Raw genomic sequence first — 22,019 nt, forward strand, 5'->3', positions numbered from 1 at the left:
CAGTATTGCCTCACGTGTTCCAACATTTCTATGGAATCCAAACTGATCTTCCCCGGGGTCGGCTTCTACCAGTTTTTCCATTCGTCTGTAAATAATTGGCGTTAGTATTTTGCAGCTTTGGCTTATTAAACTGATAGTTCAGTAATTTTCACATCTGTCAACACCTGCTTTCTTTGGGATTGGAATTACTATATTCTTCTTGACGTCTGAGGGTATTTCGCCTGTCTCGTATATCTTGCTCACGAGATGGTAGAGTTTTGTCAGGACTGGCTCTTCCATGGCCGTCAGTAGTTCTAATGGAATGTTTGTAAGTAGGCTGTTTAGGTTTTTTTTATTGGTAACGCCGTCGCCACGTAGCGCTCTGTATGAAAATCACTGGCTGTGCCGTGTGCAGTCTGTGGCTGGTTTGCATTGTTGTCTGCCGTTGTAGTGCTGGGCAGCGGCAGCTGGATGCTTAGAGCGCGTAGCGTTGCGCAGTTGGAGGTGAGCCGCCAGCAGTGGTGGATGTGGGGAGGGAGATGGCGGAATTTTGAAATTTGTAAGACAGGATGTCATCAACTGCTATATGTATTATGACTACTAAGGTAAATACATTGTCTGTTCTGTATTAAAATCTTTCATTTGCTAACTATGCCTATCAGTAGTTAGTGCCTTGAGTAGTTTGAATCTTTTATTTAGGTGGCAGTAGTGACACTCGCTATATTGCAGTAGTTCGAGTAACGAAGATTTTTGGTGAGGAAAGTGATTTGTGAAAGGTATAGTTTAATGTTAGTCAGGGCAATTCTTTTGTAGGGATTTTTGGAAGTCAGATTGCGTTGCGCTAAAAATATTGTATGTCTGTTTAAGCACAGTCGTGTATAATTTTTCTAAGGGGATGTGTCATATGGCATCCCTGCCAAGATTTCAACACAAATGGACACTCTGAAACTTGGTTCAGAAAAACACACTGAAGAAATGTGTTCACTATCGGAGAAAGTAGCCGAACTTTCAGATCAGTTCACTAACTTATCTACAAAGGTAGATGATGATCTGAATGATACAGAAGAGTGCGAACAAATTAAGAAATTCAAACAAAATCAGAATCAAATTAATACACAACACCAAAGAGAAATCCGGAAAGTGCAAGATCAGCTGACACAGGTAATACAAGAATTACGTATTTTAGAGGACACTCGCACTCCAATACGGGAAGAGGGACATAAAAATACGGAACTGCCACAAAATAATAACACAAGGCATTTCGAAAATCATGAAAGAAATTGGCAAGGTGCGCCGAATTTTGAGATGGAACTGCCGACACGACGTAACAATGAACGATATGCTACCCGCCGACACGATGATTTTGACTATAAGCTGTTCATTACTGCACGTAAATTCAAAACATTTAAGAACTGTGGCAACGACATTCATCCACAAGCGTGGCTTCATCAATTCGCTCATTGTTTCCCTCCCAACTGGTCATTAGAGCACAGATTAGAATTTATGTGTGGCTACTTGGAGACTGAACCAGCTGTAAGAATGCGATCGGTCATTCACGATTGTCACAGTGAAGGAGAATTTTATCATTCCATCCTCTCAGCATATTGGTCTCAAGCTACACAAGACCGAGTAAAACATAGCATCATGATGATGAAACACTTTGAACAATCTGAATTTTCCAGTCTTGTCAAATATTTTGAAGACATGTTGCATAAGAACCAGTATCTTTCAAACCCATACAGCCCGTGAGAACTCATCCGCATTTGCTTAATCAAATTGCCTGAACATTTAAGGAATATTATTTTGGCAGGACGTTGCAAAGACGACATTGAAGCTTTTCAGGGACTCTTACAAGAATTAGAAATTGACACAGACAGTCGCGGGATGCGAAAACAGGAAAACAATCACTACAGGTCATATCCGTCGCAATTCCGCGATGAAAGAAACAATAACTGGACACGACAAGGCCATTCTCACAACAAAAATCGTGACCAAAACAGACACCACGCATATGACAACCACTGGCAGAGTAACAGTTATAGAGAATGATCGCATTTCCGTAGTAATGAATATCACAGAGACAATCAGAGAAACAGACAATATGGGAACCAAAATAATTATTATCAAGAGACACGGAATAACTTCAGACGCAACGGTCAAGCGCGCAGTTACGATTCAGGGAGAAAATCTCCACCATGTGACCGACAAGAAATTAATTACAGAAATTACCGACATGACGACAAACGGTATGATCGTAACGTCAGACCTGAATTGCATCAGAACTGGGGGGATTCAAACAGAGCAGGGCCCTCTCGGCAAGGTGAATTTGTAGAAGTTAGGTCTCCTAATCCCAAAACCGACGCACGCCAACAAAGAAACAGACAATGACTCGCACCGCAGGCAGCAGCGTGCGCTGGCTGGCTTAGATAAAAGTAACATAAGCTAACCTTGAGCAGAATTCCAGTGTTCCTTACCGACGTGATCACAAGATAATTGCTTTTCAGTTGACAGTCTGTATACTAGGAAGAGTAAAGGTGTACACCACATTTCACATGTAAAACCATTTATTGAAATATAATCAGCTTTTTAACTTTGTATTTGCCATAAAACATTTCACTTCACATTTCTAGTATGCTTTGTCACACTGAGAAACTGTTAACATGCAACAATGTTTTGAAGTTAACTATCCAGTCTAGAACCTACGGAACATACAGTAATTACCACTGCATTGTGATAGTGAACAGAGGACACAGTGTTACTGTATGTGTACATTCTTGCTTGATAGTTGCACGATTACTAACGACTATAAGGCTTACATACTTAGAACATATACTGTTAATGAGATTTTAATGCAACATTTTGGTTTACATGAAAAGACATTCTTTATTTGAAGTACTTTCTGTGAGATTAAAGATGACTTAGCATTTGGTTTCTTTGATAGCTACACGATTATATCACGACGCTACTAATGAGTGACAATTTACAATGTTGCTTTTGCGGTGTGTCTGTTTTATATCTGCACAGTTTTTCTGAATTATTCAGGAAAATAAAACATGTTTTACTAGAAACTTTTGTGGTATAGCTACAATGAGACAGCCCTTATCGTAGCACAACAATACGTTACAGTACAGTACTTACTTCATCACGGCAATAAGCGTAGTAACTACGATATCTATACGCAAAGTGTTTCATTTTTGTTTATCATGAGGCAAGTACATTGACTTCTGCAGAACTTAGCTTTCGGAGGATGATAACTACGACACTTCCACAGAGATTATCTTACAACAAGACACACAGTTTAGCGCTACAGCACACGTATTTGAGTGATTAATCTTGCACTTAAAACATTTATTTTTAAAGATATTTGAAGTACAATGATACAAAGGTTTTCCGTGATACATTTCATTCCATTGCTGTAATCTGTAACATCTGAGGGTATAATTACATTAATCTTCAGGGGGGTACACGCTTACTTTGTGTATCATGTGTTTGGCGAGCACAATGCGCCCTAGCTATTATGGTATTTGCTTATACAACTTTACACATGGGTACCATATTTCTCTAACACATAAATTACACAGCTATCTGGTCATTTAACTGAGAGACATACATTTTTTTATTACGTCAGTGACACATGTTTACGTAATTACACGGTTGGAAACTTCAGACTTATGAAATTGTATTTTGTCTGTACTTTTTGAAATGTTCATATTTTTTCGGAACAATTGTGATACTATGAGAGTTTTGAATGACATATTTGCTATGGGATCATGATTTTTAAATTACGTTTGACGTAGATGACACTTTTGACATGAGCAGAGAATTTTTTTTAGGTTTTGAAATTATTGGAGGAAGCTACGACGATTTTGAGATTAGGCTGAGGTTTTATGATGTTATGATGACGATGTGTATTACGCTGTTGCGGTATCTTTATGATCAATAAGCTGATGGTATATCAGTTATTTGATTATGCTATGCATCTGTTATGATGAAATACTGGATACGTGTCAACGAATAAGGTAAGGAATAATAAGTAGTGGTTAGGGACTCTGGTTTGTGAAAAAGGTTGTTGGAAACCAAGAATCGTACTTTAAGAGTTATGAACTGTATGTAAATGCGTGAATGTATTACAATGCCAAAGAAAATTTTTTGGACACTATTATATTTAAAGGATTTTGTTTCTACAGATGTGTAACGCAAATTCTTGACCTGTGAATTTTTTTATATGAGACTGCCACTGTAGCGGAAAAAGGTGTCGTAAATATTTCGATAAGAAAGTTAAGTGACCACCTGCACGTAATGCGTCGTGGGCACCCAGCTGCGCGACAGACGCCTGGGAAATAGCCATTAGTGTGTGCCTTTCAGAGGCACAGAAAGAAAAGAGTCCATCATCCTCGCTATTGACATTTCACTGTAGAAAGCATCGTAAATACGACACACTCAAACTTGAAAACATGATTACACTGTAGAGTTCTTAATTTATGATATTTACTGAAATGAAATGATGAGAAACATTTCATGTCTATTGTCTTGCTAGTTGGAAGATTGTTTACTGCATTATGAAATGACTTATGGCTGGCGAATGACGTTTCACGCCCTGCTTTGCCTATTTCGTTTAATGTCTAGTTTCTAGCTGCGCTGCAGCATTGGTTACAATAAAATTTAATGGATTTACTAATATAGATATTTTATGCCTACAGATCCAGTAAATAATAACTTTATGATGTACTTAAAAAAACGAAGGAGCACAAAAAGACTTCCCTTCGCAGAAACTGCATACATAATTTTCTTTTCAAGTACTTGGTAATGTTTATGGTAGAATTACTTCTTGTGGTGCACCACTTCAATGACGTAGATATTAATATGTGAATAGACATTTCCCTTTTCTGCATTGTTGTCTTCAACGTAATATTTATCTGTTTGAGCTTTGTCATGTTTAGTTATAAGCTATTGCATTTTCTGCTGCTGTTTGCTGGGCATAGTGTTACTGAATTTCACTTTGTATTACCCTGTTAACCCAGTTTCACTACTGATTTATTTTTCTTGTTGCTGCTCATTGCTTCATATTAGTTGTAATGTTGCATTTGCTACGTCCTATATTGCTGCCTTTTTTCTGCCTATTTGCATTTTTTTGTCATTGCTGTTTGTGTTAATTGTTTTGTGCTGCTGCATTGCGTCGTCCCGTAGTTTAGCATCTGAGCTCAGTAGATTTAAGTTAGCTTAAGATGGGGTAGGCTATAAAAGAGCACAAGTTGTGATGAATTGGAAGAAATGCATTGAGAAGCTATAAGAAAATGATTTGGCCAAAAAAGTAGTGTACAGTGGACAAAAACTATTTTTGGCAGAGGATGAGAAGAGAATACAGAAAGCATGCATGGATAGGACTTTTTTTCGCTGGAGCAAATGTTGAAATAAGAGGGACGATCTATTATATGAAGTTTTGGGTTGGACTCCAGTACCAAATGTTACCCTGTAAACAAACCCTGTCCTTTCCTTTTGTGTTATCCCACTATGTGTTTGTGTACCCTTGTGTATTTATTTTCTTCCTGTCTCTGTGTACTGTTTCATAGAATTTTTTCTCTTCTAATACTAAGCTACCTTCACTATGATGAGGAATACTGTTACCCTCAAATATAATTTGCATTAAATATATGTTATTTACTTCGTAAAGATGTTTACACATTATTTATTCTGTTTTCTTCTAATGCTCATATGTGAAGTTGATGTTTCAAAAGTTATTCTGATCTTTTATGTATGTACTTATCTCGTAATTTTTGTAACACTGATGTATTTGCTATTTCGATTCTTTTGTAAAGCCTGTACTACTGCAAATGTTATCTGTATTGTTATGTTCTTTAAAGATGCATTTTGTACCTTTGTTATTGTATTCTTATGTTATAAAATTGAATTGACACCAGTTCATCAAATTAAGTAACTTGTAAATTACATTTCACTGCACACGTTTCTGTTGGTCATAGTACATGGACAATATGTGAGAAGAAGAACTGATAGTGTTTGCACGTGTGTTAATAATTCAGGAAGGGACTGGACAACAACATTGCTGGTTCTAAGGACAATTACAAAAACTTTGTGCGTGCACAAGTGGTGGTTGATGGACTTGCTATATTCTCCCCAAGACACTTCGATGGTGATTGTGCACCTGCACAGTCGCAACAGATGGCTGCTGGCTATCTCTACAAGAACTGAAGTGGGTCTACGCCTTTGATGACTCACCAATACCATTATTTCTACAAGGACTGCAGTGGGTCTGCACCTCTGGTGGCCCACCACTACCGTAATCTCTACTACAATGGGTCTACTCTGTGATGACTTACCTACCAATATTCTTCAAAACTTCGACCTACTCTGCTGTGGGTTTGCTCTGTTGTGGCCCATTACCTGTCTGCATGTCAAGAGTCAGCACTGTCTTTCCGTTGGAAGGACAACACTACTTCTTCAAGACTGCATGCAAATCAACTACTTCCGTGTGCACTCTCTTTTACTGCTCAGACATTGAGCAAAAACACTGATATTTTACTGTGATGAACGATCAGGACTGTCTTTATGGACGGTGAGAAAATTGTAGCTTTTGACCAACATTGTATCACTAAGTGTGTGCATTTCCTATCTTTGTTATTGTAATTATGAAAAATTTTTTCAAATCTGTATTGGCCACTGCCCAAAACAATTTGTAAAATTTTTTGTGGGGAGCATGGGGGCTATGTAAGTAGGCTGTTTATGTTTTTTTATTAGTAACGCCGCCGCCACGTAGCGCTCTCTATGAAAATCACTGGCTGTGCCGTGTGCAGTCTGTGGCTGGTTTGCATTGTTGTCTGCCATTGTAGTGTTGGGCAGTGGCAGCTGGATGCTAACAGCGCGTAGCGTTGCACAGTTGGGGGTGAGCCGCCAGCAGTGGTGGATGTGGGGAGAGAGATGGTGGAGTTTTGAAATTTGTAAGACAGGATGTCATCAACTGCTATATGTATTATGACTACTAAGGTAAATACATTGTCTGTTCTGTATTAAAATCTTTCATTTGCTAACTATGCCTATCAGTAGTTAGTGCCTTGAGTAGTTTGAATCTTTTATTTAGCTGGCAGTAGTGGCACTCACTATATTGCAGTAGTTCGAGTAACGAAGATTTTTGGTGAGGTAAGTGATTTGTGAAAGGTGTAGGTTAATGTTAGTCAGGGCCATTCTTTTGCAGGGATTTTTGGAAGTCAGATTGCGTTGCGCTAAAAATATTGTGTGTCAGTTTAAGCACAGTCGTGCATAATTCTTCTAAGGGGACATGTCATGTTGTCTACTCCTGGGGCCTTGTTTCGACTCAGGTCTTTCAATGCCCTGTCAAACTCTTCACGCAGTATTGTATCTCCCATATCAACTTCATCTACATCCTCTTCCATTTCGATTATATTGTCCTCAAGTACATCGCCCTTGTGTAGACCCTCCACAAACTCCTTCCACCTTTCTGCTTTCCCTTCTTTGCTTAGAGCTGGGTTTCCATTTGAGCTCTTGATATTCAGACAAGTGGTTCTCTTTTCTCCAAGGGTCTTTTTAATTTTCCTGTAGGCAGTATCTATCTTACCCCTAGTGAGATAAGCCTCTACATCCTTACATTTGTCCTGTAGCCATCCCTGCTTAGCTATTTTGCACTTCCTGTCAATCTCATTTTTGAGACGTTTGTATTACTTTTTGCCTGCTTCATTTACTGCATTTTTATATTTTCTCCTTTCATCAATTAAATTTAGTATTTCTTCTGTTACCCAAGGAGTTCTACTAGCCCTCGTCTCTTTACCTACTTGATCCTCTGCTGCCTTCGTTCCTTCATCCCTCAGAGCTACCCATTCTTCGTCTACTGTACTTCCTTCCCCCATTCTTGTCAGTTGTTCACTTATGCTCTCCCTGAAACTCTGTACAACCTCTGGTTCTTTCAGTTTATCCAGGTCTCATCTCCTTAAATTCCCACCTTTTTGCAGTTTCTTCAGTTTTAATCTACAGTTCATAGCCAATAGATTGTGGTCAGAGTCCACATCTGCCCCTGGAAATGTCTTACAATTTCAAACCTGGTTCCTAAATCTCTGTCTTACCATTTTATAATCTGATACCTCTTAGTATCTCCAGGATTCTGCCATGTATATAACATTCTTTCATGATTCTTGAACCAAGTGTTACCTATGATTAAGTTATGCTCTGGACAAAACTCTACCAAAAGGCTTCCTCTTTCATTTCTTAGCCCTAATCCATATTCACCGACTATGTTTCCTTCTCTCCCTTTTTCTACTCTCGAATTCCAGTCACCCATGACTATTAAATTTTCGTCTCCCTTCACTACCCGAATAATTCCTTTTATCTCATCACACATTTCTTCAATTTCTTCATCATTTGCAGAGCTAGTTGGCATATAAACTTGTACTACTGTAGTGGGCGTGGGGTTCGTGTCTATATTGGCCACAATAATGCGTTCACTATGCTGTTTGTAGTAGCTCACCCGAAAACCTATTTTTTATTCATTATTAATCCTACCCCTGCATTACCCCTTTTAAATTTTGTGTTTATAACTCTGTATTCACCTGACCAAATGTCTTGTTCCTCCTGCCACCGAAATTCGCAAATTCCCACCATATCTAACTTTAACCTATCCATTTCCCTTTTTCAATTTTCTAACCTACCTGCCCGATTAAGGGACCTGACATTCCACGCTCCGATCCATAGAAAGCCAGTTTTCTTTCTCCTGATAACGACGTCCTCCTGAGTAGTCCCCGCCCGGAGATCCTAATCGGGGACTATTTTACCTCTGGAATATTTTCCCCAAGAGGACGCCATTCATCATTTAACCATACAGTGAAGCTGCATGCCCTCGGGAAAAATTACGGCTGTAGTTTCCCCTTGCATTCAGCCATTCGCAGTACCACAAGAGGAAGGCCATTTTGGTTAGTGTTACAAGGCCACATCAGTCAATCATCCAGACTGTTGCCGCTGAAACTACTGAAAAGGCTGCTGCCCCTCTTCATGAACCACATGCTTGTCTGGCCTCTCAACGGATATCCCTCGGTTGTGGTTGCACCTATGGTTCGGCTATCTGTATCGTTGAGGCACGCAAGCCTTCCCACCAACAGCAAGTTCCATGATTCTTGGGGGAAAGTTAAGACAGGAAATTAAGATCAGACAATTTATTGGGTTAGAAGTGCTGCGACGGGATGCCTCGGGGTTCGTCCAACGAAGAATGTATGGTATGTGAGTTACCCTTTGAACACCAGTGTATTCATCGTGTAAGAAAGTTCATCCATAGAATATCCACCACGAATATGTAGAGGAATGGACAAACTTCATCAGGGAGACTGCTGAAGTAATCATTCAGGTTCAGTTCAGCGGGGACCTGAATGACGTAGCTGAAGTCACTGTGCGAAAGGCATCCCCATAACTTGACAGAGCCATCTCAAGCATGAACTACAGCAGATATGCGCTGGTTAAATGTCACGCTGGGCCGACCCTCGGTGTTCTTGACACCTTGCGTCATTCGGAAAGAGACAAGACCGTAATAAGTTTGATAACTCCACGCTCCTCCAGTTAGCTCCTGTCTTATTTCTGTGTTGTTTTGCCCATTGGTGACGTGTAACTGCGAGGAATGGGCTTCAGCGAGGTACCTAACTAAAAGTGTCTTTTCAATGCAGTTCTCTTCGCAATTTCCTCTCAGAACCTAGATGAGACTGGGTAAATTCAATGCCTACATTATGGCATTACAGGTAACGTGATTCTCAGATAAGAACGACTTTGACTTGGAAAAGTACAGAATATACAACGGAAAACCAGCCATAACCATTCCAGAAAGAAATCTGAAACTCTTCAGGATACGATTTTTAGTATATACACTCCTGGAAATAAGAACACCGTGAATTCATTGTCCCAGGAAGGGGAAACTTTATTGACACATTCCTGGGGTCAGATACATCACATGATCACACTGACAGAACCACAGGCACATAGACACAGGCAACAGAGCATGCACAATGTCGGCACTAGTACAGTGTAGATCCACCTTTCGCAGCAATGCAGGCTGCTATTCTCCCATGTAGACGATCGTAGAGATGCTGGATGTAGTCCTGTGGAACGGCTTGCCATGCCATTTCCACCTGGCGCCTCAGTTGGACCAGCGTTCGTGCTGGACGTGCAGACCGCGTGACACGACGCTTCATCCAGTCCCAAACATGCTCAAAGGGGGATAGATCCGGAGATCTTGCTGGCCAGGGTAGTTGACTTACACCTTCTAGAGCACGTTGGGTGGCACGGGATACATGCGGACGTGCATTGTCCTGTTGGAACAGGAAGTTCCCTTGCCGGTCTAGGAATGGTAGAACGATGGGTTCGATGACGGTTTGGATGTACCGTGTACTAATCAGTGTCCCCTCGACGATCACCAGAGGTGTACGGCCAGTGTAGGAGATCGCTCCCCACACCATGATGCCGGGTGTTGGCCCTGTGTGCCTCGGTCGTATGCAGTCCTGATTGTGGCGCTCACCTGCATGGCGCCAAACACGCATACGACCATCATTGGCACCAAGGCAGAAGCGACTCTCATTGCTGAACATGACACGTCTCCATTCGTCCCTCCATTCACGTCTGTCGCGACACCACTGGAGGCCGGCTGCACGATGTTGGGGCGTGAGCGGAAGACGGCCTAACGGTGTGCGGGACCGTAGCCCAGCTTCATGGAGACGGTTGCGAATGGTCCCCGCCGATACTCCAGGAGCAACAGTGTCCCTAATTTGCTGGGAAGTGGCGGTGCGGTCCGCTACGGCACTGTGTAGGATCCTACGGTCTTGGCGTGCATCCGTGCGTCGCTGCGGTCCGGTCGCAGGTCGACGGGCACTTGCACCTTCCTCCGACCACTGGCGACAACATCGATGTACTGTGGAGACCTCACGCCCCACGTGTTGAGCAATTCGGCAGTACGTCCACCCGGCCTCCCGCAGCCAACTATACGCCCTCGCTCAAAGTCCGTCAACTGCACATACGGTTCACGTCCACGCTGTCGCGGCATGCTACCAGTTGTAAGTAGGCTGTTTAAGTTTTTTTATTGGTAACGCCGCCGCCACGTAGCGCTCTGTATGAAAATCACTGGCTGTGCCGTGTGCAGTCTGTGGCTGCTTGGCATTGTTGTAATACTCGCCATTGTAGTGTTGGGCAGCGGCACCTGGATGCTAACAGCGCGTAGCGTTGTGCAGTTGGAGGTGAGCCGCCAGCAGTGGTGGACGTGGGGAGAGAGATGGCGGAGTTTTGAAATTGGTAAGAATTGGTGTCACGAACAGATATATATATTATGACTATTAAGGTAAATACATTGTTTGTTCTGTATTAAAATCTTTCATTTGCTAACTATGCCTATCAGTAGTTAGTGCCTTCATTAGTTTGAATCTTTTATTTAGCTGGCAGTAGTGGCGCTCGCTGTATTGCAGTAGCTTGAGTAAAGAAGATTTTTGTGAGGTAAGTGATTTGTGAAACGTATAGGTTAATGTTAGTCAGGGCCATTCTTTCGTAGGGATTTTTGGAAGTCAGATTGCGTTGCGCTAAAAGTATTGTGTTTCAGCTTAAGCACAGTCGTGTATAAATTGTTCCAAGGGGACGTTTCACAGTGTTAAAGACTGCAATGGAGCTCCGTATGCCACGGCAAACTGGCAGACACCGACGGCGGCGGTGCACAAATGCTGCGCAGCTAGCGCCTTTCGACGGCCAACACCGCGGTTCCTGGTGTGTCCGCTGCGCCGTGCGTGTGGATTTTGCTTGTACAGCCCTCTCGCAGTGTCCGGAGCAAGTATGGTGGGTCTGACACACCGGTGTCAATGTGTTCTTTTTTCCATTTCCAGGAGTGTATTTCGATAAGGATTATACAACGGATTTCACTTCAAAAGCAGAAATAAATATCGACATAGACCATACGACCTGGATACACAACCTACACAGTACGCAGTGCTGCTGCGTGCCAATCTTGTATAGATCAGCAAAGCGGGTAAAATTTTCATGGTCTCTGAGCGGAGCTTATCTCGCTACATTAGGGCAATGTTGACAGGTGGCAGCCACAATGAAAACCTTTCACCACCGTGACTGCGTCACCGAAAAACACATCGGCGTCTAGGCAGCAGACGTCAACAGAATGTAATGCATTGGAGCAACCAGACAGGGTCACATCACCTTCATTATGTGACGGAAGAGAGGCTAAGGCTGAATGCAACAAACGGTACCAGGAGCTTTAACAAACTGGTTCTATACTATAACAAACTCCTTAAGCAAGCACAGCAGAAGGAAAACCGCTTATACCTATGTGAGCCCTATGCGGTCATGACGAATGACTTCAGTTGAACATTACTCTCTACTTGGCTGCATAAGTAACCCAAGTAGTTTAGATCGTAAGGTGGTCGTTCGGATGGATCGACGGCTTACATGATGTTTACGCTCTGTTCCCTGATTGCAGGGAAGTGACGTCTGGCACAAGTCTGTCGTAGATTTCCTGCGTGCTACGGAGATCAGCCGCTGCTACGAGATGTGGCTACATCTCCATAGTCGGCAGTCGTAGAGTGCAACGCCACAGTTTGCCTCTATTGATCTAGTAGATAGTGTCGGGAGTTCCATTCGGCTTTTCGCGGGTGATGCTGTAGTATACAGAGAAGTTGCAGCATTAGAAAATTGTAGAAAGTGCATGAAGATCTGCAGCGGACAGGCACTTGGTGCAGGGAGTGGCAACTAACCCTTAACATAGACAAATGTAATGTACTGCGAGTACATAGAAAGGAGGATCCTTTATTGTATGATTATATGATAGCGGAACAAACACTGGTAGCAGTTACTTCTGTAAAATATCTGGTAGTATGCCTGCGGAATGATATGAAGTGGAATGATCATATAAAATTAATTGTTGGTAAGGCGGGTACCAGGTTGAAATTCATTGGGAGAGTCCTTAGAAACTGTAGTCCATCAACAAAGGAGGTGGCTTACAAAACACTCGTTCGACCTATATTTGAGTATAGCTCATCAGTGTGGCACCTGTACCAGATCGGGTTGACGGAGGAGGTAGAGAAGATCCAAAGAAGAGCGGCGCGTTTCGTCACAGGGTTATTTGGTAAGCGTGATAGCGTTACGGAGATGTTTAACAAACTCAAGTGGCAGACTCTGCAAGAGAGGCGCTCTGCATCGAGGGGTAGCTTGCTCGCCAGGTTTCTAGAGGGTACGTTTCTGGATGAGGTATCGAATATATTGCTTCCCCCTACTTATACCTCCCGAGGAGGTCACGAATGTAAAATTAGAGAGATTCGAGCGCGCACGGAGGCTTTCAGACCGTCGTTCTCCCCGCGAACCATACGCGACTGGAATAGAAAAGGGAGGTAATGACAGTGGCACGTAAAGTGCCCTCCGCCACACACCGTTGGCTGGCTTTCGGAGTACAAATGTAGACGTAGATGTATTGCAGATGGGACGACCTGGACGTCTTTCCGTCTCACCAGAGTCAGGACAACAGCGTTCCTGACATTCCGGCGGATTGAATAGGGTCAACCTGGACGGCAGGTCAATATAGTCGAACATGACGGCTACACGGCACCGTCATCGCGGTACATAGGATGACGAAAACGTCTGGTTAGCGGGAGGGGACAGAGCACCTCCCAAGTCAGCATGTGTAAGTTCAATACACGCGCCGCCGTCCCTCACTGACGCGGCCTCGAGGTACAACCGGTGCCGGGTCAACGGCAAGTGGCGAACCACCAATGCAGCAGCCGGCTGGGACGAAGTGTGCCGTGTCAGCTGCCTTGAGCGGGCTGAAGACCGCTTACAACGTGATTCCTCAGTGGGCACTTACAGACGACCTCAACCACGAATGAAGACGCTACTTGTTTCTTTAAGGAAATAAATAACTAATTAAGAATCTTCTTTCACTGGGCCTACCGGTGACTGCAGGTCACTATCATCCGTCCAAAGGAAACTGGCAAGGAGCGACCTGAGAGAGTGCCTCCTGACACAGAACAGACTCTACTTACGCCCTCCCAATATACTTTTTTTGTTGTGCACATGTTCCAATAAATAACTACAGCGAGAAAAAAAACCACAAATTACAGGAGAATTCTACGTCCAGAAGAAACAACCAACAAAATCCTCACGAAGTACTTGCAAGTGATACTAGGAGATTTTAATGCCCAATTTGGCAGAGAAGGAAAATACAGAGGCACAACATCAAATCCACAAATCAACGGCTAACAAGAGAACCAACAAGACATGAGAGAACCTGATAAACTTCTTCGAGAATCATATCAACACAATTCCAGGAACCACACCAGAAACTACGAACTAGGAAATCTTCCAAGAACGTGCTAGGAGAATTTCAGATAGACCAGAAAAATTATCAATATACGAACAAGGAAAGGTTATTTCTAATCCGATCATCACTTACTCCAAATCAAAGCGAAATTTATACCCAGAAGACTAATCAAGAGAATCAACAAAACTTTCAAAACAGCCCCAAAGTCTCTGCAATAAAACAAGAAATTACTGCAAAAATAAAGAGAAATGACCAGTCACAACTGGATGGGACCCTAAAAAATTAAAGAACTTATAAAACTGGAGCAAATACAGAAGAAAAGGAAAAGCCGATGATGGAACATGACGTGCGACGGAGCCATAGAAGACAGAATACAAGCCTGTAAGAAATTTAACAGCCACAGAAAGTCCGAAAAATGGAAGAATTCAGCTGGAGATAGAAGACCACTTAGGAAATAATCAGTAGAGAAAAAGTGCGATAGCAAAACAACAGTTAGAAAGAGAAAAGTACTTAAACAAAAACAACATTAAAATTTTTACAGAACATACAGAGAAATTATGACAGGAAACAAACTACCGATCTTGTGCTTCAAAAAGCAAGACGGAACATTACGGACAGACCCGGAAAAGAACTGTGATATATTAGGACAATACTTCGACATATTACTGTGATAAACCGACGCAGAGACTAAAGTTCAAGAATCCAGAATGTGCTCTGGATTCCAAGCCCCCAGTGCCAGAACAAATCTTGAAAATATTAAAATAACTGATAAATGATAGAGCTCCTGATAAAGACGGATTGTAATCTGGAAATATTAACAAGAGAATATTCCTCGCAAAACACAGAGGATCCACGAAAACTTCTAGAACAATACCAGAACAACAAAAGTCAGCACTAATACACCCCCTCCACAAGAAAGAGGGTAAAATACTTCCTAATAACTACTGTGGACTTTCACTACAGCGTGTGACATACAGCCTTCTATATGGAGCCCAGTTAAATCGTCTAGAGTCACAGATAGAGCCACAGAAGGGAGAATACTATGGACCCTTCACAGAGGAAAGATCAGGCAGTGAATAATATTAACGACGAGAAAGTTCAGGAACAGCACAATAATATTAATCGAATACAAAAAGATGTAGACTCCATAGATAGAGAAACATTCTTCCACAAACTAGAAGAGATGACGGTGGAGAACAAGATTGATAAGCTACTCCGGAAAATATTAAGAAATACTACATCCAAATAAAATTATATAATTTTAACTTTTATCAAACACTGATGAAATTTAACTGATGGTAGTAACTTACGTGCTGTAAGTCTCAAATAAAACAAAAAACTTGTTTGTTAACAGACAGTTGGCCCCAGCGCCAATCAGCACCTTCTTCCAGTGTATTAGATTAAAAACACTGTTACACATCACTTTGTAAAGTAATATCCTTTGTAAAACATTTTAAGTGATTCCAATACTGAGTGATGAAATCGTTTTATACGTTGCAACGACGAAAATTGTGAATCCTGAACAGAAACAAATTGTATCGTGTGGCACGTACCCAGTGCCACCAAGCGGTTTCATCCCCTTGGCTTCCAAAATTTTCACTTGGTAACAGTTTGCACGTGTCTGGTACTCGAGAATGTTGGCGTGACACAATGTATCTAATGTTTTTATATGATGGCATAGCACAGGTAAGTTAGGAAGTCATCTTTTAGTCGTTGTACTACGTCTCTTTGTCAACGGTGAAATGTATCATATTTTCATATCGTCTGATACAAGTTTTGTGTTTCATTTTCGTAACCAGTGAAAATGACGAAAAGTCGAAACGTGAAAGGTTGATGAAAATTAAAAATGTGATCAAGAAGTAAGTGAAGTTATTAAAAGTCTCTCTTAATCGGTTTTTGATATTCGCCTTTGCTTTCTACGAGATTTTTTTAAATTAATAGTTTTTCTTCTCTCTTTAATTAGTTTTATGTTTTCATCTTTTGCATTAAAAATTTGTTGTTAATAGTCGATGATCGCTGTTTGTATTGAACCCGTTCGCACCGAGTGTTTCTTACGTTTTGAGTCCTGCTGGTAAGAATGAAGTCTATTTCAGTTTTCATTTTAAAGTTAGGACACCTTCAAGTCAATGTCTTGATGAACGTTTTCATAATAGGAGTTTTCATACGTTGTGCAAATTTAACCAGTCTCTTACGTTTGTCGTTGCTTTCATTTGTTCCATATTTGCCTATAACTGAATCACCTTCCTTGTGCGTACCAAATTTGGCATTGATGTCAGCAGTTATAAATTTATAAAACCAGTCTCTCCCTATTTCACAAGTTTGTTTCAGTCGCTCACATATGCATTACATCTCCTCGTCCAAGATGCCAGAAGTAAATACAAGTGCTTGAACTATCTGAATTTTATGCCTTTCTGATATTTTGAGGATCAAACCGCAATTATGCTTGATGTTCCTACTGATACGGATATCTTGCTTACTAAAAACCTAACTCCATTTAGTTTTCCGTTTGGTTCACCACATTAATAGAAGAGTTTTCCTGAATTCGGTCAAAGGCACTTTTCACTTTTACGTTGTACTTCACTCTAGCCAATAATGCTCCAATTCATTTTTTCCAATGCCTCTTCTATTTCTCTCGATCTATTGCCTCACACCAGCGAGCGACAATTATAAGAGCAGATACGAAAGCATTGCTTCACCTGTTTTGTAGACTTAAGATTTTCTGACAATAAAGCAGTTTCCACCCGGAGATCCGAATGTGCGACTGCTTCGAAACGTTTATGTGTGACAGTAAGGTAAAATGTGAAAAGTGAATGTAAATATATCTAAAGTTACTGTAATGTAAATTTTAGTTTTAAATTCCTCATGTTGAGGAATGAGGAGTTTTCTTCTTCATTGGGCAAAATAACTTTCTATAGGCAAGATCGCGTAAATACATTATATTTTCGACAACCGATTTCCGACAGACTTTGCTGTCATCTTTCGGTCTTCAAACAAGTAACGTGTAATACGTAAACGTGTAACAAACATTTCTGAAGACCAGAAGGAGACAGCAAAGCCTGTAGATATTAAATATAAATTATTCATGGGATCCTGACTACAGAAAATCTTTTTGTCAAATCCGAGTTTGTACTGCAGCTTTTATCAGTGGATCCGACAGGAATGTAATTTTATAATACATTTTGTCATGAGACGCAGATTTAACATATTTTAGGCACATTGTTGCTTGTTATTTAGGACTAACATTTGTTTTAGACATTATGTGTTTATGGAAGTTTCGAGACGTCACCCATGATGTAATCGTACGTCTTATAGGTGAAGGAGGTCAAGGCGGTATGGATTCAGAGACATGCAAGGCAGAAAGTAGCCATGAGGATGCTTCTGCGAACTTTTTCCATCGGGAAAATACATCAGGAAGCTCAACCCCTTCGCCAAGTCCTCGATTACGTGCTGAAACTGCAGTTAAAGACGATGCTGGTGACGACAGTGGCGGTGAACCTGACGTGGCCTCTTTCCAAATTAGCAGCTGTCCATAAATTCTCGAAAGAGGTCGAACCAAACGTTGATGTAAGCCGTGAATATCCCGTGAAAGTGTCTCTCAGCTTTGTTTTCGCAGGAAATTATTGGTGGTTGACAACTGTATGTACCAGTGTTTCCAAGGTGAAATCACGAGCGTAAAACAATCGGTTGTTTACTTTTTGACAATTTCTTGTTGTATTAGTAGATTACCACTACAATAAAGGCTAATTTTGTGAAAAAAATTAAATTATATTTTTATCTTATTGTCGGGATACAAAGAGTTAAACCAGCGGCGCAGATCCCATGTTTGCTTGATACCAGTTGCAAACAGTCTATAGCTCTCCAAAGCAATCAGTGTGCTCTTATCCGTAGGCTGATAATATTTTCTACCAGGTGTATATATACTCCTTTAGTGAAATTATGCATCTTAGCCATTCGGTGGGTGCGCCTGCGGCAGATAGCCGCAAGATTTAGTTTTCTGTTAGGATCACAGGTAGCGTTACAGTTACGTCGACGTCAAGATACGAACTGGTGTTCTCAACGGATGTCACCACTTACTACATTTGCGCTATTGATGCTTTCAGCAGATTGGTCGCTGCTGTTGTTTGAAACGTCAGTATTGCCTTTGCGGTACGCCTTGTGATGTAAGTATTTTCTATACTTGTGTTTTTCTTTCGTCTCAAGACAATCTTTCTTTTGTATAAATAGATACTGAATATTCGAATCAAATCTAAATTGTCATATGCAATTTTTTACTTTCTACAGTCTTGAATATTGATTTGCTACAATATATTAATTTAAAAAAAATCTTCATTAGGCCCCAGAAAAGCGTCGAAATGGAGAAGAAGAAGGCATTTGACAGGCACCTCTAATTGTGAGAAAGTACTGCGAGAATCGTCAAAAGAAGAATTGCAAGAATTATCTGATTCATTTGAATCGGAAGAGGAACTTATTGAAGCAGAAAACCCCAGCAATGACTCCGAACAATCGACAGAGGAAAGAGATGACTACCTGTTTGAGGAGGGGAGACAACAAACAGAGGATTACCGATTTTACGTAGGAACAGATAAAGAAACTATTTGGATAAGTGAACCGCTTCCACCTTCTCCTAAACCCAAGGCCAACAAAATCCTAAAAGTTTTTGCAGGTCCAAAAGCAAGTGCTGAAATTCCGGAAAAAGAAATTGATGCATTTTACCTATTTATTTCTGATGGGATGATTATTTTTCCTTAGGTTAAAAATGCAAAACTAATTGCGGTTCAAAAGCCGAAAGGCGCCCACTCATGGAAGTGTGAAAGCCGCGTCCACCGAAGGCTTATGAATTAATGTACAGTGAATCATTTATTATTTCTGAGGCGCCAAGACCATAATTTCCTTCTGTCATTAAGACTGTCGGCGAGGGTTTCAGATATTCTCCGGAATATCGTGGTTCCACCGTTGTGAGCACGGAAAGCACACTAATAACACAACCCCACACCTAGTTCTGTTGCAAACTATTCTTGCACAAATAAAAGCTCGAGTAAACCCAGATTCATTTAAACGAGTGGAATTGGATCTCCATTCTGAGTTTTCACTTCAAATCACTCTTTTTCGTATGTAATCCCGCTACATCGAAATTTGTTTGATGAGCATCACAGCTCTTCTGAGAATGTTTAGCATGGTCAGTTCCACAAACTAAAAATGAGCATAAGCTCGACCTGCTTTTATGACTTTTTTGTAACACTATCATATTTTCTGATCTTATATTTAAAGTAGTAGAGGCCAAACTGAAATATTTGAACATATTTGTTTTAAAGGCCTTAGTGAATAACTTTAAGATTTATGTTAAGGAAATTATCTTCAGTCTTTGTCATTCCAAACAATTTTCTCCAATCTCTTAACTTGTCGTTTACTCATCAGTTTCTCTGCGAAAGTGGAGGAAGCTTAAAACTCCTGGAGGAAGTTAATGCACAATATTCCGTAGCTTCCTCTTTTCATGTTATCATTTCTTCTTTAATAACACTTTCTGCTAATACTGTATTTTCTGCTTAATTTTTCCTGTAACTGGAAACTTCAGTGTGCTTGTGAATTCCATGAAAATAATACAAACCGAAACCGGTCTATAAACATCTCTTTATCACAGTATTTTCGTGAAAGTGAAAAGTGGTATAAATATTTAGTGCTGAGAAAATTGAATGTTTTCGTACAACTGACTTAATGTCACTACTGCCACAATGGCTGATTTTGTAATTCCAGTATCTGAAAATTTGCTGAAGTGATGCGTCTGGTTCGTGATTTCTCAAACATAAACTTAAAAGAGTATTGCTGATTACCTGTGCTCGCTAACTGCCTTGTACTATGAAAGTCACTTCCTGTGGATAGCCAGCCGGAGTGGCCGAGCGGTTCTGGGCGCTTCAGTCTGGAACCGCGCGACCGCTATGGTCGCAGGTTCGAATCCTGCCTCGGGCATGGATGTGTGTGATGTCCCTAGGTTAGTTAGGTTTAAGTAGTTCTAATTTCTAGGGGACTGATGACCTTAGAAGTTAAGTCCTATAGTGCAGAGGTCGCGCGGCTGGCGGTGGTGAGAATCAACTGGGGGAAAGGCTAATGAGCTATATTCCAAGAGAGGGGGTCATTTACTGTCGGAGAGGTACTCGTATTCTTTTCTAGGTTTTACCAATCTTTTAACAAAGTGAAGACACCTTCATAGTAGTTTTACTTGTGGGGTGGCTTCTTAACAAAGTGTTTGCTGCAGTAGAACATCGTGTCACCAGAAGGCTTGGACACAGGTAGCCTGATAAATGCACTGTAGCTCAAAAACCCATTACATGAGAATAAGAAAGCCAGTAAAGGTAATTTCATCATATTAAGGCAAATCGTAATAATTCATACGAATTTCAAGTTGTTGCCGTCAAACCTGCCTTGTGAGCACTCGTTCTGATCAAGAAATTCTGTAGAGACAGTGGAAAGGTCATAAAGTGGGTAGCTAATCAAATCACGTTGCCATTTTAAATACTAAGCTCAAATCGATAAAAGTTATATACAAAAAATTTGGTTGATAATTTCTCTGATAATTCAGTTTAATTACTGCAGACATAACATAACGAACTGCTAACGTGGTTCCTAACCAAAATGTTTTATCCTAAAAGCTTTCGAACGCAGCGTGTTTCTAACCACACCATCGGGCATCGACTGACTTAACACCGACAAAATATCTAAAAATCTCCCAGGAGCTGTGGTCTGACACTGGATCCTAGAATGGGCTGCGAGGGCCGCCAATAATCAAGAAACAACATTGCAGCACCTGGAGTTTCCTCCAATCGCGTAGGTGCCAAAAGCACCACTGGCTGTTGCACACCCACCAGTTTACCGTACAAAATTGGAGCAGGACATACATAGACATTTCAACGGCTTGCGCGTAGATGTGCTGACCAACCGCAAGACGTACTTTTAAAAAGTGCGGAACAATCTGTTGTCTCTGGCACGGTCATGCCACAAGCCAGCATTAAAAACTGAATTCAGCAGACGTTCGCACACCTCTGCAATGAATACCAAGAAGGGTACATACACTTCACCCACACATTTATACACACAGAGCTGTCTTTCCCTGCTTATGGTTGTGGATAAGGGGTAACACAGTATGATGAGATGAAATGATGAAGAAATAAATAAAAAATAAAGTTGATCCCATAGGCCATCCTTCTCCCAGGCATCACTATAGGGTGTTACAAAAAGGTACGTCCAAACTTTCAGGAAACATTCCTCACACACAAAGAAAGAAAATATGTTATGCGGACATGTGTCCAGAAACTTTACTTTCCATGTTAGAGCTCATTTTATTACTTCTCTTCAAATCACATTAATCATTGAATGGAAACACACAGCAACAGAACGTACCAGCGTGATTTGAAACACTTTGTTACAGGAAATGTTCAAAATGTCCTCCGTTAGCGAGGATACATGAATCCACCCTCCGTCGCATGGAATCCCTGATACACTGGTGCAGCCCTGGAGAATGGCGTACTGTATCAGAGCCATCCACAATACGAGCACCAAGAGTCTCTACATTATGTACCGGGGTTGCGTGGACAAGAGTTTTCAAATGCCCCCATAAATAACAGTCGAGGGGGTTAAGGTCAGGGGGGCGTGGATGCCATGGAACTGGTCTGCCTCTACCAATCCATCGGTCACCGAATACGTTGTTGAAAAGCGTACGAACACTTCGACTGAATTGTGCAGGAGC

This window comes from Schistocerca gregaria, chromosome 3 (genome assembly GCF_023897955.1).
Source record: "Schistocerca gregaria isolate iqSchGreg1 chromosome 3, iqSchGreg1.2, whole genome shotgun sequence".
Lineage (NCBI taxonomy): Eukaryota > Metazoa > Arthropoda > Insecta > Orthoptera > Acrididae > Schistocerca > Schistocerca gregaria.